This window comes from Theropithecus gelada, chromosome 11 (assembly GCF_003255815.1).
Source record: "Theropithecus gelada isolate Dixy chromosome 11, Tgel_1.0, whole genome shotgun sequence".
In the NCBI taxonomy this organism is placed as follows: Eukaryota; Metazoa; Chordata; class Mammalia; order Primates; family Cercopithecidae; genus Theropithecus; species Theropithecus gelada.
Genome location: NC_037679.1, coordinates 22,136,116 through 22,152,124, shown reverse-complemented (window position 1 = coordinate 22,152,124; position 16,009 = coordinate 22,136,116).

The following is a 16,009-nucleotide window of genomic DNA, read 5'->3' as shown; positions in this document are numbered from 1 at the left end:
ACCAGCAGGCAGAAATTCAGTAAGGACATAGTTGAACTCGAAACATCATCAACAAAATACAGTTGATATCTATAGACTCATTCCATCAACCGCAAAATACACATTTTTCTCAAGCTCACATAGAATACTCACAAAGGTGGACCACATTCTGTGTCATACAATATGCCTCAACAAATTTAAAAGAAGAGAAATCATACAATGTCAAAGTTTAGGCCACAATAGAATTGAACTAAAAATCGGTAACAGAAAGGTAACTGGAAAATTAAGAAACACATGGCAATTGAACAACAAACATCTACATAGCACATGGATCAAAGAAGAAATCTCAAGAGAAATTAAAAGTATTTTGAACTAAATGAAAATGAAAACACAATTTATCAAAATTTGTGGGATGCAGCAAAAGCAATGCTTAATGGGAAATTTATGGTATTAAATGTGTGGTTAGAAAAAGGTACACTCTAAAATCAATAATATAAACTTCTACTTTGGAAACTAGCAAAGAAGAGCAAATTAAATCCACAGTAAACAGAAGGAAATAATAAAAATTAGATCAGAAATCAATAAAATTAAAAACAGGAAGTCAAGAGAAAATTACTGAAACCAAAAGTTGGTTCTTTGAGGGGATGAGTACAATCAATAAGTCTCTAGACAGGTCAACTAAGAAAAGAGAGGCCACGAATTACTCATATCATAAGTAAAAGAGGAAACATCACTATAGATCCCATGGACATTAAAAAAAAATAAAGAATTACTACAAACAAGCCCATAAATTTGAAAACCTAGATAAAGTGTATTAATACTAATACTTCAAAAGACACAATCTCCAAAAACTCACAAAAGAAGAAATAGACCATGTGAATAGGTCTATATCTGTTAAAGAAATTGAATCAATAATTAATAACCTTCCAAAACAAAAAGCACTAGGCACAAAAAGCACTAGACTCACATAGGTTCACTGGTGAATTCCACCAAACATTTAAGGACGAAACTATACCAATTCTCTACAATCTCTTTTAGAAGATAGAAGCAGAGTGAATACTTCATAATTTATTCTATGAGGCCATCATTACCCAAATACCAAAAGCAGACAAAGACATTACAAGAAAAGAAAACTATAGACCAACATTTCTCAGGAACATAAGATGCAAAAATCCTCAACAAAATACTAGCAAATTGAATCCAACAATGTATAATGAGAAATATACACCATGACCAAGTAGAATTTATTCCAGGTTGGTGAGGCTGGTTCAACATTCAAAGATCAATTAACATAATACACCACATCAACAGGTTAAAGGAGAAAAATTACATGATAAATCAAAAAAAGCATTTGACAAAATCTAATACCTATTCATTCCAAATTTTATTTTATTTTTTAAGATTAGTCTATATATCCAAGAAGCTAAATATAAACAAAATAAAGACAAAGAGATACACACCTAGACAACACCCTAGTCAAATTATTCAAAGAGAATAATAAAGAGAAAAGCAACAAATCTATTCATAAAGGGGAAAAAAGGGGGAAAGAAATACAATTAGCAGCTAATTTATCATCGTAAACAATGGAGGTCAGAAGGAAGTGAAATATATGTCTCAAAATCCCTGAAGTGATATATTCAGAGTGCTGAATATTTTCAGCTATTACTTCAATTGTTTTTCCATAGGTTCTCAAGGGTCTGTTTATTTCTCTTCATTCTTGTTTTTTTTTTTTCTCTGTTCATATTAAATAATTTCTATTGATCTAACTTAAAATTGACTGATTCTTTTTTCCTGCCATCTGAAATCTGCTATTGAGGCCCTCAAGGGAACTTTTCATTTTAGTTATTGTTATTTTATTTTATTTTATTCTTTAAATGGATTCTCGCTCTGTGCCCTAGGCTGGAGTGCAGTGGCGCCATCTCGGCTCACTGCAAGCTCCGCCTCCCTGGTTCACACCATTCTCCTGCTTCAGCCTCCCAAGTAGCTGGGACTACAGGCGCCCACCACCACGTCCAGCTAATTTTCTGTACTTTTAGTAGAGACAGGGTTTCACCGTGTTAGCCAGGATGGACTCGATCTATCTCCTGACCTCATGATCCGCCTGCCTCGGCCTCCCAAAGTGCTGGGATTACAGGCGTGAGCCACTGCGCCCGGCCAGTTATTGTATTTTTTAATTCCAAACTTTTGATTTGTTTTTTTTTTTATTATTATTATTTATCTTTATTGAGATTCTCAATTTATTGCATCATTGTCATACTTTCCCTCAATTCTAGAAATACAATTTCCTTTAATTCTTTGAAAATATGGACAATGGGTATATTAAAGTCTTTGTCTTCAATGTCCACTCAGAGACAATTTCCACTGAATGCTTATTTCATACATATGGGTCAAATGTTCTTATTTGTCTCACACTGTTTATTGGTTGAATCTTTTGGGGTGCTGAAATATTTTAAAACTGGATTATAGTAATGGTTCCACAACTCTATACACTTCCCAAAAAGGTTTGAATTACATGAAAATTCAGTGGATAAGTTTTGTGGTATGAAAACTATATCCCAATAAAGCTGTAAAAAAAAACAGAACAAACAAAACAAAACACAGCCAGTGGATAGGTGAGGAGGTATAGATTAAATCAGATTAGCAATCTACTGATAATTATAGACACTGAATGATAGGTAATGGGAGTTACTATATTATTCTCTCTACTTTTGCTTATGTTAAAAAAAATTGTTCACAACAAAAAAAAAAAAAAGGGAAAAAAGAATCAATTGGTCTAATCAATAAGCTGAAACCATGGCTAGCTTGAGGCAATATTTTTTTAATTTAGTGTCTGGCAATAGACTGTAGCCCCAGGAAAACATAAAATAAGTATTACTATAACCCTAGGGAAAAAATACAATTATGAAGAAATGAATTAAATCCACAGAATCAATGTTTTTGAATGTATAAAATAAGTTTTATATTCATAGAAATCAGTAGTATTAACATTTACCAGTTTTTAAATGCTTGAAGCGTGTGAAAGAAGCTGATATGTTAGATTGGTGATAACTGAAATGTTTAGGAAAGTTAAATGAACATTTAAATGTTTAAATAATTTGATTTATGTAAATTATGATTTGATTGATCAGCTGTTTAAGTAGAATTTCAATGTTGAAACATAGTTTCCTTAATCCATTTTTAGGATTAAGACACTGGGCATGAAACTCGGCACCAAATTTATGAGAATTTCTCTCCATGCATAGATGTTCCACATATATTATAGATCTGGGTGAGTTTTCAAAGCTCTTCTCTCCTTTTTAACCAAATCATCTCATATACTCCACTACTTTCAATTATCACTGCTATGCAGGTGACTTCCAAATCTCCAGACTCCTATTTCCAATAGCTAAATAAACATCTCTTCTCTGCTGCCACAAGCCCAAATTTCCTCCAATCAATTCATTTTTTGTATCCAACTTGTCTTCTTCTTAATCCTATCTATCTGCCTGTTTAACTTTCTCCATTCCATGCAGTTAGATGACAAGTCTAATCATGTCTTCTTCCTTTCCATTCCTATTACCAACTTCCTTTCCATTCCCATTGCTAACTCTCATTCTCTTGTCCTGGACTATTAGAGCAGGCATCTCATTGATCTCACCCCTCCCAGTCTCCATTCTTTCAACCCTGGTCAACTCATTCATCCTTCCTATGTAACACCACCAAATTAATCTCAATAATACAGTGTTTGCCAAAATGTGTTCCTGGATGCAAGTGGCAAATTCAAGAAAAACATGTTTCATGGACAAGTAAGCTTGGCAAAAGTCTCATACTATAGCCCATTCTTAGACAGTTACAATGCTAGATTATAAGAATACAGAATTTCTGCATTAAAGAAACAAAAAAACAACTTATTTAACACAATTTCCAAAACATCACTGATCATGTAACTATTTTACAAAGTAATGTGTACTAGCTTGCAATGGAACACATTGTGGGAAACACTGTCATAAGACTGTTATGGTATTCTCTGTTTAAAATATCTTCAGTGGAGTACTGTCAATTTAAAGATCCAACTATTTGGCTCAACACATCCCACAGACTGGCCCTGGACTGTCTCTTTTTTTTTTTTTTTTTTTTTTTTTTTTTTTTTTTTTTTTTTTTTTTGAGACAGAGTCTCGCTGTGTCTCCCAGGCTGGAGTGCAGTGGCGTGATCTCGGCTCACTGCAAGCTCCGCCTCCCGGGTTCACGCCATTCTCCCGCCTCAGCCTCCCAAGTAGCTGAGACTACAGGCGCCCGCCACCACGCCCGGCTAGTTTTTTTTGTATTTTTAGTAGAGACGGGGTTTCACCATGTTAGCCAGGATAGTCTCGATCTCCTGACCTCGTAATCCACCCGCCTCGGCCTCCCAAAGTGCTGGGATTACAGGCTTGAGCCACCGCGCCCGGCCTGGACTGTCTCTTTAATCTTCCCATGGTACTAACACTCTTAGTTTCATTAAATCTAAACCCTTTAGAATTTGTGGTTTGCATGAGGTCCTAAATAACAATTCCTTAAATTGCATCTTTCAGTGTTCTAGGTAAAAACATAATTACAGTCATGACTGGAACCAAGGCTTGCAAAAAAATCAAGTTTTGAAAACAACCAAATAGCTGGCTGTTGTAGAGGCGCACTTTTACCTAAACCAATATTTAGTCATAGAGAGTTGTTTTATAGCTAAAATAAGTCCATTTATAAGAAAGTATGGGCCGGGCGCGGTGGCTCAAGCCTGTAATCCTAGCACTTTGGGAGGCCGAGACGGGTGGATCACAAGGTCAGGAGATCGAGACCATCCTGGCTAACCCGGTGAAACCCCGTCTCTACTAAAAAATACAAAAAACTAGCCGGGCGAGGTGGCGGGCGCCTGTACTCCCAGCTACTCGGGAGGCTGAGGCAGGAGAATGGCGTAAAGCCGGGAGGCGGAGCTTGCAGTGAGCTGAGATCCGGCCACTGCACTCCCGCCTGGGCGACAGAGCGAGACTCCGTCTCAAAAAAAAAAAAAAAAAAAAAAAGAAAGTATGTCACATGGTACTAAGTAAATATTTATTTAATCTCAGTAATCCATTATATTTTGAAATCTGTATTTTCTTTGATCCTTACTGTTGGTGCTAAAATTAATTAAAAATTATTTTCTTAATGAAATCACTATTAAGTTTTTCTGGTTTTTTGACCTGAAATCCCAGTGCTACCAAAGCTGTTTAAACTTAATTTATTAGTCATTTAGAGTCTAAAGTGTTTTTTCCTGTTCAAGAGACATTCTTTTTTTTTTTTTTTGAGACGGAGTCTTGCTCTGTCCCCCAGGCTGGAGTGCAGTGGCGCAATCTCGGCTCACTACAAGCTCCGCCTCCTGGGTTCACGCCATTCTCCTGCCTCAGCCTCCCAAGTAGCTGGGAGTACAGGCGCCTGCCACCACACCCGGCTAATTTTTCTGTATTTTTAGTAGAGACGGGTTTTCACCGGTTAGCCAGGATGGTCTCAATCTCCTGACCTAGTGATCCGCCCATCTCGGCCTCCCAAAGAGCTGGGATTACAGGCGTGAGCCACCGCGCCCAGCTGAAGAGACATTCTTATTGATCATATTATTTACTAATATCAGGAAGAAGGGCCTACAACTTGTGGACTTTTAATAGAACACAGATGCATTTAATTATTTATTTTGTGTTTCTATGGAAGTAATTATTCAATAATCACTCAAAGACATATTATAAAATAGACCAACTAGTGATCAAGCTTTGATCATTCTAGGTGAACTTAATTTACCAAGAATATGGTATTAATAGAAACAGATTAAATAAGAAAATGGGAAGTAGTTCTAAAAGGTGCTGAGGAACTAAAAGGAGATACTTCAGGCTTAGCCTCTAGAAATACACACATTTTGTAAATTTTTATTTCTAGATATAATTGTAATGGCTATTGCATTAATGACTAAACTTGAATTATTTTAAATTACTTAGGGTTAAAATTCAGCCAAAAAAAGCATTAATATAAACATAGACTCATCATGGAAGTAGAAAATCTTATAATGGAATTTTATTTTTCTCTAATATAAAATGAAACACTCATTTATTTATTTTAGAAAATGTTTCGTCAGTACCTATTATATACTAGTTCCCTTGGAGCACTCACTGGTAGGTAAGAATTAATTTATCAGTTCACAGGGATATAAGAAATCCTTATATCAGGCCCTAGTTTAGATGGCTTCAAAGAGAAGCCAACAGCTGCAATGTCTGCTCATAAATTTTTAAAGAGAACTATAAATATAAATTTGTGAATCTTATAATTTGAAGGTAGGTGGCAAAAAAAGCAAAATAAAGGCAGAAAATAACTCAAATCTGGCTTTTTGCCATTTCAAATACAGTAAACTTAAAAATTATAAATGAATGTAGTATACCAATAAAGATTTAGATCATGTTATCACCATAAACATCCCTGGATCACTAATCCTACCCCTCTCTGCTAACTTGATGCTGAATCTGCACTAGGGTAATCCATATTGATGCAAGTCTTGCCAAAATCTTTTCTCTGGCTTCTATCTGTAGTATATTATCTTTTTTTCTCTGACATTTTATCTCTTTTGTTCTATTTGCGCCCATCAGCCTGAATTTCTGAATGTTTCAGCTTTTCTTGGACACACCCAGTATACAAACATGTCTTCACTTTGGACATAATCTTAGTGGAATTCAACTGTGAGTTGGATACGTGTAATAAATAGCTTAACTACCGTTCTGTAGGGAGGCTGCTTACCTAATCCAGCAGACTCTTGATGACAACTGCTCATTGGATCCCCTCAGCCCCAAATTTGTATATTACCACATGTTATTTACAAAAAGTTATTTAATTCAGGATTTAACTATGAGAAATTAAGCAAGAATGGGTGAATTTCCAAGTGTATGGAGTGAGGAGTAAATGAGATAGAATTACTAAACTGACAATTTAAGCAAATACACACATATGCATGCCTACACATGTACTGAGTTTCCAGCCCTACAAAGCTAGAGGTGAGGTACCCATTTGTAAAGTCTGTACTCTGAAGTCCATCTTATACACCAGATTAAAATTTATAAACATCTATTTAAGTTGCTCCAAGGTTCAAAAACCACAGTTTCTAGTGCAACACACTGGGGTACACAGTAGTGGGTCAAGAGGGACTTGGAACCATCGTTAAATGTAGTACATCTTTCTAGAGGGTCAGTTTTAATGGAAAATTTTAGAGAACAGCTTGCAATTTCTTTTCTCTGTGATTCATTTGAAATTTTTAAAAATCAAAATAGACACAAATTCCTAAGGAACAGAATGCATATTCTCATTAATTTTTATAAAAGTTGAGACTTGAAAAAAATTTTATGGCAGGCTTAAGGATCACTGTCTCTCCATCTTCTTTGGAAGTGTACGTTTAGTCTTTTCCATCATCTGGAAACTTTGGTGAAAATGTTTGAAAAGTGGTGTCCTACTGTGTATATTAAATAAAACTCTTCTTCATGAGTTTTTCATAATATATAACAAGGGCCTTAAAAATATGCTCACTCTTTGGCCTATTCATTTCAATTGTTGTTGTGGGCTGCTAACATTGATTGAATGCTTGATCTGGGCCAGGCATTTCTAAACTTTGTACATATTATTAACTCTTTTAATCTTCACAGAAACCCTGTAAGATATGTAATAATATTTTCATAATAAAGATGAAAAAACTAAGGCACAAAAATGTAAGCTCCTAAGTAGCAGAGTCCAGGGTTCATTCAATGCAGTAGGGTTCCATAATTCACACTCCTAACCAAAAGGTTGTTCTTCACTTTTTACTTATATTGATTAAACAATGGAAAAAATTACCCACCAATACATTTAATTAAATAAATTACGATAAAACCATACAATAAACTACCCTGTAACCATTAAAAAGGTGGGTCTGAATTAACTGAATGTTTGTGTCTCCCCTAAATTTGCATATTAAAATACCCCCAATCTGATGCCCCTAGGAGGCCAGGCCTTTGGGAGGTAATAAGTCATGAAGATGGTGCCCTAAATGAGTGGGATTATTGCCATTATAAAAGGGACCCCAGGGCTGGCCGCGGTGGCTCACGCCTGTAATCCCAGCACTTTGGGAGGCCGAGGCGGGTGGATCACAAGGTCAGGAAATTGAGACCGCGGTGAAACTCCGTCTCTACCAAAAAAAAAAAAAAAAAAAAAAAAAAAAATTAGCCAGGCGCGGTGGCGGGTGCCTGTAGTCCCAGCTACTCGGGAGGCTGAGGCAGGAGAATGGCATGAACCCAGGAGGCGGAGCTTGCAGTGAGCCGGCGCAGTGGCTCACGCCTGTAATCCCAGTACTTTGGAAGGCCGAGGAGGGTGGATCACGAAATCAGGAGATCGAGACCATCCAAGCTAACACAGTGAAACCCCAGCTCTACTAAAAATACAAAAAATTAGCTGGGCGTGGTGGCACGTGCTTGTAGTCCCAGCTACTCAGGAGGCTGAGGCAGGAGAATGACTTGAACACGTGAGGCTGAGGTTGCAGTGAGTCGAGATCATGCCACTACACTCCGACAGAGTGAGACTCCATCTCAAAAAAAAAAGGGACCCCAGAAAGCTCTGTCACCTTCTTTCCACCATGTGAGGACACCAGAAGGTGGCAGTCTGCCACCCAAAAGAGTCCTCGCCAGAATCCAACCTTGCTGGCACCCTGATCTCGGACTTCCAGCCTCCAGAACTGTCAGAAATAAATTCTTGTTGATCATAAAGTCACTCAGTCTATGGTCCTTTGTTTTAGCAACCCAAGCTAAGACAGTCATTATGTACTATAGTGAGTTAAGGGACGCCATAAACTAAACAAAAGAGAAGCGCTATAGACCAGTGTCTATACTATGTAGGTAAAAACATACCTAATAAAGTATGAATAGCAAATACTAACAGCAGTTATTATTAGAAACATTTTCTCATTCTAATGTTTCTGGGGAGAGGACTTCTGCCATGTGAACACTAAGACTCTTCTCCTATCCACACTCACTCCTCTTCCCTTTGTCACAGTGAGGTTGGGAGAAAGAATTAGAAATCTTGGTTCAGTGCCTTCCTCTTGCTTCTAATGTGCAAATCAAACAGCTATAGGCCAGCCCTGCACTTACTCAGCCCTCCTTAAATTCTTGTCCTAGTGCCTGGCTTGCCTCACCCTGGTCCCGTGCTAGTGAAAGGGGGTCTAACTCTTCCCTGTAGGGGAAGCTGGAGTTGTCCAGCATGAGCCATGACTAAAGGGTAAATTTAAGCCTGGGGTATAGCATTAGAAAGGCCACCTGGCTGCCCAGCTAGAAAAACCTCTTACTCTAATCTAGGTTTCAGCAGTAATAAAGCTGATATTTCTAACTCACTTTATCTAACTCCTGTGTTTATTTTTCACTTGATTTTAATTCACTAAAAGAGTGGGGGCTGGGAATGCTCTTTATCAGGGCCCTTTTACTTTTACCCTGTTTAAAAAAAATTTAGTGACCAGGCATGGTGGCGCATACCTGTAATCCCAGCACTTTGGAAGGCTGAGGCAGGTGGATCACCTCAGCTCAGGAGTTCAAGACCAGCCTGACTAACATGGTGAAACCCTGTTTCTACTAAATACAAAAAATTAGCCAGGCGTGGTGGCACATGCCTGTAATCCCAGCTACTTGGGAGGCTGAGGCAGGAGAATTGCTTGAATCCAGGAGGTGGAGGTTGCAGTGAGCCGAGATTGTACCGTTACACTCCAGCCTGGGCAACAAGAGCAAAACTCGGTCTCAAAAAATATATATATAAATAAAAGACATATTATTTTAAAAAGCTACTTCCATTTTAAAAAATTATCTGTCATATAACATTCGAAATTCTTTAAAACACAGGCCTATGTTCCCTGCATAAAGCTATCCAAGGCATTTCCTCCACCTACCCTACCCGCTGCTCTCGGTTCATGGAGAACTGGTAGCTGTCCTCTGAAGCCCATGCCCTTCCAGCTCACCCAACCAAGCCCTTTACTCAAGCTTCTTCCTGCCCCTTCCATGTCTCTTGTTGTTTTGCTGAACTTCTATTTATCCTTCAAGACTCATTTCAAAGGCCACATTCTCCTCAAACTGGTCATTGCTAGAAGACTATGTGGAATGGTTAAATAGACCAGGTTATAACCACTAGGGCAGTGAAAGCAAAATAAAAGCTCAGGAATTGTTTTCTTCCTCAGAGACTCCCTTAACTAGTTCTAATAGCTGACACATTTATAGGACGTTTGAAGTTGAAAAGTCAGGTCTACTGTGAAAAAGCATTACCAATCTGTTCATAGCAGTCATTCTCAAAGTGTGGACTCTGGGCCAGGAGCCTTAGCATCATCTGGTGATACGGTTTGGATATTTGTCCCCTAAAAATCTCATGTGGAAATATAATCCCCAGTATTAGGGCTGGGACATAGTGTGAAGTGTTTGGGTCATGGGGGTAGAGCCCCCATGACTGGCTTAGCACCATCCCCTTCATGATAAGTGAGTTCTCGCTGCAAGTTCACCTGAGATCTGGTTGTCTAAAACTGCATGGCACCTCCCTGCTCTCTCTTGCTCCCACTCTCACCTGTGACTCACCTGCTGCTCTTCTGCCTTCCATCATGATTATAAGCTTTCTGAGACCCTCACCAGATGGAGATGCTGGCACCATGCTTCCTTTATACCCTGCAGAACCACAAGCCAATGAAACCTCTTTTCTTTGTAAATTTCCCAGTCTCAGGTATTTCTTTATACATCAGAGTGGCCTAATACATCTAGAAATTTGCGAGAAATGGAAAGATCTCAGGTGCCATCCAGACCTACAAATCAGAACCTCTGGTGGTAAGACCCTGCCAACTGTGGTCAACAAGAGCCCTTCAGGTGATTCTGAGGCATCTAGAGTTTGAGACACATGGGGTTACAGTAAGATGAAGAGAAGAAGTCAAGATGGGAAGGAATGGAATTCATTTTCAGTTGTAAATTTCCTGGTCGAGAGAGAAAGTTTTGGAAGCTGAAATATTTTAGTCTGATTAGCAGACACTATGAGTTAGCCACCGCTGTTATGTCAATGCCATGATGACTAAGGACAGCAGTTAACATTCTGGGTGAATCTTCCTGGAAAAGAAAGTGGAGTCCCCTTCTATGTGGATGTCAGGGACCTTTCAGAAGATGAGTGAATGTACAACTTGTAGCCCATGTCTCATCAGACCCCTGTCTGTCTCTGTGCCCGCATTTCACCTTACAAATACTTCTAAGTTGTCATTTATTACAGTGTTGTAGTTAGGTGTCTCCTTATTAGAGACCTTTTCAAGGGCAAATTCCACACCATTCATCTTTACATCCCCAGTCTCTGGCACTGGACCTGGCATCATTAGATCCTACACATTACTTGTTCAAAGAATTAATGGAAAAGAGGCATTAGCATCAGTGTGAGATCCGCAGTTTCTGCATCTCCCATCTCCCCATCAGGCTTATTGCTCACCCTTAGAGAGAAATTGTTAAATGCTATTCACCAGCTCTCTCATCCTAGTTTGTAAGAAACAGTGCCCAAGTTTAAGCACTCCAAAACATTCATTCTTCATAAAACATTATTTTCATAATGCTTTATTTATTCTTGTCTGGGCCTGATCTTCTATCTCTTGGCCAACTTCTATTTCTCTATATCCTGGAGACCAGAAGATGTCTCTAAATTCAATCTCTTCTCTGGGTGTTTCCTATACTTCCTTGCCTCCAAGCTCTTCTCTAAACTCATGACTTTCCTTTTAGCCTTCTCGAGGGGTGACTATTTATTATCCTCTAATCATGCATCACAAAGTTGGGAGGTGGGGTTGGTGTCCTACCTGCTCCCCATTATCATTCCAGACAATTTGTTCTGCTCCCTCTTATTAAAAACTACCTCTCTGGGGTCCAAGCCACTTGGCTATACCAACCCTCCCTCTCCTCTTTGTTGCCATCTACTGTCAGCCTGTCCAAGCTCCTTCATCCACTGAAGACTGACAGTTCAGTGTTGTTTCCTACTCAAGATCTGTCTTTATTCCTTGACCATCACGTCTCCAAAACTATCCACTTTTAAAGTCAGGCTTTAGCCTGTGCTGTTACCTCTATGTGATCCATCCAATTTAAACATTCTTCCCATGTGATGAGCCCTCTCCCTCTGTATTAGTCCGTTCTCCCAGTGCTGTGAAGAAATACCTGAGACTGGGTAATGTATTAAAAAAAGAAAAGAGGTTTAATTGACTTACAGTTCCACATGGCTGGGGAGGCCTCAGGAAACTTAGAATCATGGTGGAAGGTACCTCTTCACAGGGCGGCAGGCTGAGCAAAGGGGAAAGCCCCTTATAAAACCGTCAGATCTCATGAGAACTCACTCACTATCGTGATAACAATATGGGGAAACTGCCCCCATGGTTCAATTATCTCCACCTGGTCCTGCCCTTGACCCATGGGGATTATTACAATTCTAGGTGAAATTTGGGTGGAGACACAGAGCCAAACCATAATCACCCTCCATCAGTTACGATTAGCAATTACTGTTGTTCAACCGTTCTTTGGCCTTATTAGAATCCCCAAATCTACTGCCTCTTCAACTTTCATCAAAACAATTAGCATCTTTTTTCTTTACTTGCCTTTTATCCATTCTGTTTACTCTCCTTTCTCTCTGTCTTTTAGTAGCATCACTCTCAAAATGATCAACAAAGCCATCCGCTCCTTCCCTGCCTGCACCTAGGCACATATTTCTGCTGGAGAAAGTCACACTGTGAACTCATAATTGCCAATTTTAATGGGCCATCCACGCTGAATAATACGATTACATTTCTCTGGTCAACCTAACCACCCCTACAATAAAATTTTCAAAATGCTTCTGCTCTTAAATCTTTGTCCTTCCTCTCCCTTCCTCTTTCCCAGAAAATGACCTTTCTTTCTACTTAACAGACAAAAATCTCAGGAAGTGATGCTGCTAGGGCTGAATTGTGTCCCCCACCCTCAAATTCTTATGTTGAAGTCCTAACCCTCATTGTTTCAGAATGTGACTGTATTTGGAAATAGAGCCTTTAAGGAGATAACCAAGATAAAATAGGAAGGTATGGGTGGCCCCTAATCCAATATGACTCATGTCTTTTAAAGAGGAAATTAGCATACAGACACATAGGGGAAAGACCTTGTGAAGACAGGAGGACAGTCATCTGCAAGCCAGGGAGAGGGGCCTCTGGAGAAAATAACCCTGCCAACACATTAATCTTTTAGCCTCCAGAATTGTGAGAAAATAAGTTTCTATTGTTTAAGCCACACATTCAGTGGTATTTGTCACAGTAACCCTAGCAAATTAATATAAATGTCCTCTTCTTCCAACAACCAAGATATAAACCTACCTACACCTTAACCCATTCTGTGTCTCTTTCCTCTATTGTTATTCTGTAATAACAGAGGCCTTCCCACTCTTCCTTTTATCCTTGCTTTCGACTTCATCCTGTCCACCTCACCCCACACCCAAAACTCTTCTCACAAAACGATCAAATATCTCACTCCTCTTTTACAGTCAATCCCCACCCCCACTAGACCTTTCCAACTGCCTTTTACCTCTGTGAAGAAGGTCTCTCCCATTTAAATATAATAATAACCTCTTTTAACCTCATGTTTCTCTCCAGGTGCTATTCTATCCTGACTTATTACAGTCAAACAGAAACAAAAGAAAATAAAAACCCATCCATGTTTTGTCTTATTTTCCACATCCACCAATCACAAGTCAATCTATTCCAATTTACTTCTTATCATGCAACTTGCCAAAAACACCAATGACCTCCGTATCATAAAGACAATACATATTTTCTAGTCTTCATTTTGCCTGACATCTCTGCTGACCACCCACTCTTGCAATGTTCTGCCTCTTGTTTTCGAGGTCCTGTTGCCTCCTGATTTTCTTCCTACTCTTCTGGCTGCTGCATCTCTCCCTTTTTATCTCAATCTCTTCTATCCGCCATTCAAACTTGGAGCTCCTCTACATTCTGTCCTGGGTTTTCGTCTCTTCTTCCTCAATAATTATGATCATATTTCTTCTTATATCAAACTTATAATGTTTCCCTGTTGTCCACCATAAGTTATTTAATACCCACCACATTCACCTCCACCTCTCTTCAGCTTTTTTTTTCCTTCACATAACACACTTTTTTCTGAATATCCTATGATTTAATGCCTCTGTGTCTTTCCTTGGGCTGTTTTTCCTAACTGTAAATACCCTTCCACTTTCTCCAATTTCCTTATGTCTAAATTCTTCCCATCTTTTAAGTCTAAACTCAGATATCACCTCCCTGAACTCCTTCTCATCTTTCCATGAGAAGCACTCTCACTTACTATGATTCACTGAGGATTTTGCTTTGGATTTCTTTCTTTCCTTATTACATCATTTTCAGGGTACACACCCACAAATAGCAGCAGCCCTGTCATTTTATTCTTATCTTAAACAGCACCTTTCAAAACGGCTTACACATAGTAAGACCTAAATGACTACCAACCTCTTCATGTCAGGCCATGGTGGATTTTTTTCCACTCTGAAAATCTGTAGTATTTATTTTATGGCAGTCAATCATAGGCAGCCCTTTATTATTATTTTATGGGTTCGTGTGTGCTGGCTCTCCCCTACTCAATATAAATGCTTCTCTAGGACAAGATCATATTTCATATTTCTATACTCCCTCCACAGGAACACTCTTCATCCAAAGAGCCCTTCTTTTTATAGAGGAGTGCCTGTGATGTCGCTATTTCTAAATGGTCCATGCAGCATATCCAAATGAATGACTTCATGTTGCAGGCGGAAAGAATGAGGGTCGTGATCAACTCAGTATATCACTGGAGGCTATATGAGTAAGTAGCAAACGGTTTCTCATAAATGCAGAATGTTGGCAAACTGTCAAACTATGTCTGCCACCCAGAAGGACTGCTGAGGGTAGTCAGGCCCCAAGCGCGGTGTTTCTTGTGATTAGGTCCATCTGAAGCCTGTTAGTAATAATACGAACCTGTGAACAATTAAGCAGCTGACCAATCATTACCTCCTCCTTCCTGTTCTTGCTACCCAATAAATACAATGGGCTGTGGAAGCGCAGGGACTGATTTGCTCACTAGGAGCAGCGAGATCTTTTCTTCTTCCCCTGGCCCCTTCCTTTAAAACAGTTTCTTTTGTCTTAAGTTTTCATTTCTATGTACATCCCCCTTCATTCAGTCTCGTAATGATGGTCTCAAGTAGTAACAGTAGTAACTGTCATAGTGAAGGTCTCAAGTAGTAAACGTGGCTGTCTGCCACAACTTCACAGCCACATTTGTTGAGAAGCCATGCTAAGTTGCCAAAGAAGTAAAATAATAATGATTAAACCAAAATGGCACTGACCTAAATGTCTTATCAAAAGTTGGTTAAACCGAACTAACTCTTGTCGATATTTCTATCATTTAAAGGCATTTTCACCAGATTTTCTACATAACGCAACTGTCCTTAAAGCTAGGAAGTTCTCAAAATGGAGCAATACTAAGATCAAAGTAAAATATTTGAAATAAAAATTGTCTTAGGCCAGGCACAGTGGTTTATGCCTGTAATTCCAACATTTTGGAAGGCTTAGGCAGGAGAATCGCTTGAGCCCAGGAGTTTGAGAATACCCTGAGTGACACTGTGAGATGCAGTCTCCACACAAAAAAAGTTTTAAATAAAAGTAGCTGGGCATGGTGGCACTTGCCTGTAGTCCCAACTTCTCAGGGTGCTAAGGTGGGAGAATCACTTGAGCCCAGGAGGTTGAGGCTGCAGTCAGCTGTGATTATACCATTGCCCTCCTGTCCAGGTTACAGAGTGAGACCCCATCTACCAAAAAGAAAAAAAAAATTATGAGTAAGGCTGTAAGGCTCCCACCTCATTTTTGTCCTACCCATTCTTCCAATCTTTAAGACCTGTTGCAATAACAAGGGAAACTGTTATTGCAAGCTCTGGGCAATGATTTGTCCTGTTGGTGCCTTAAGTAACTGATCTTTTTTGTTGGTTTGTTTTTCACGTGGTTATAAAACTG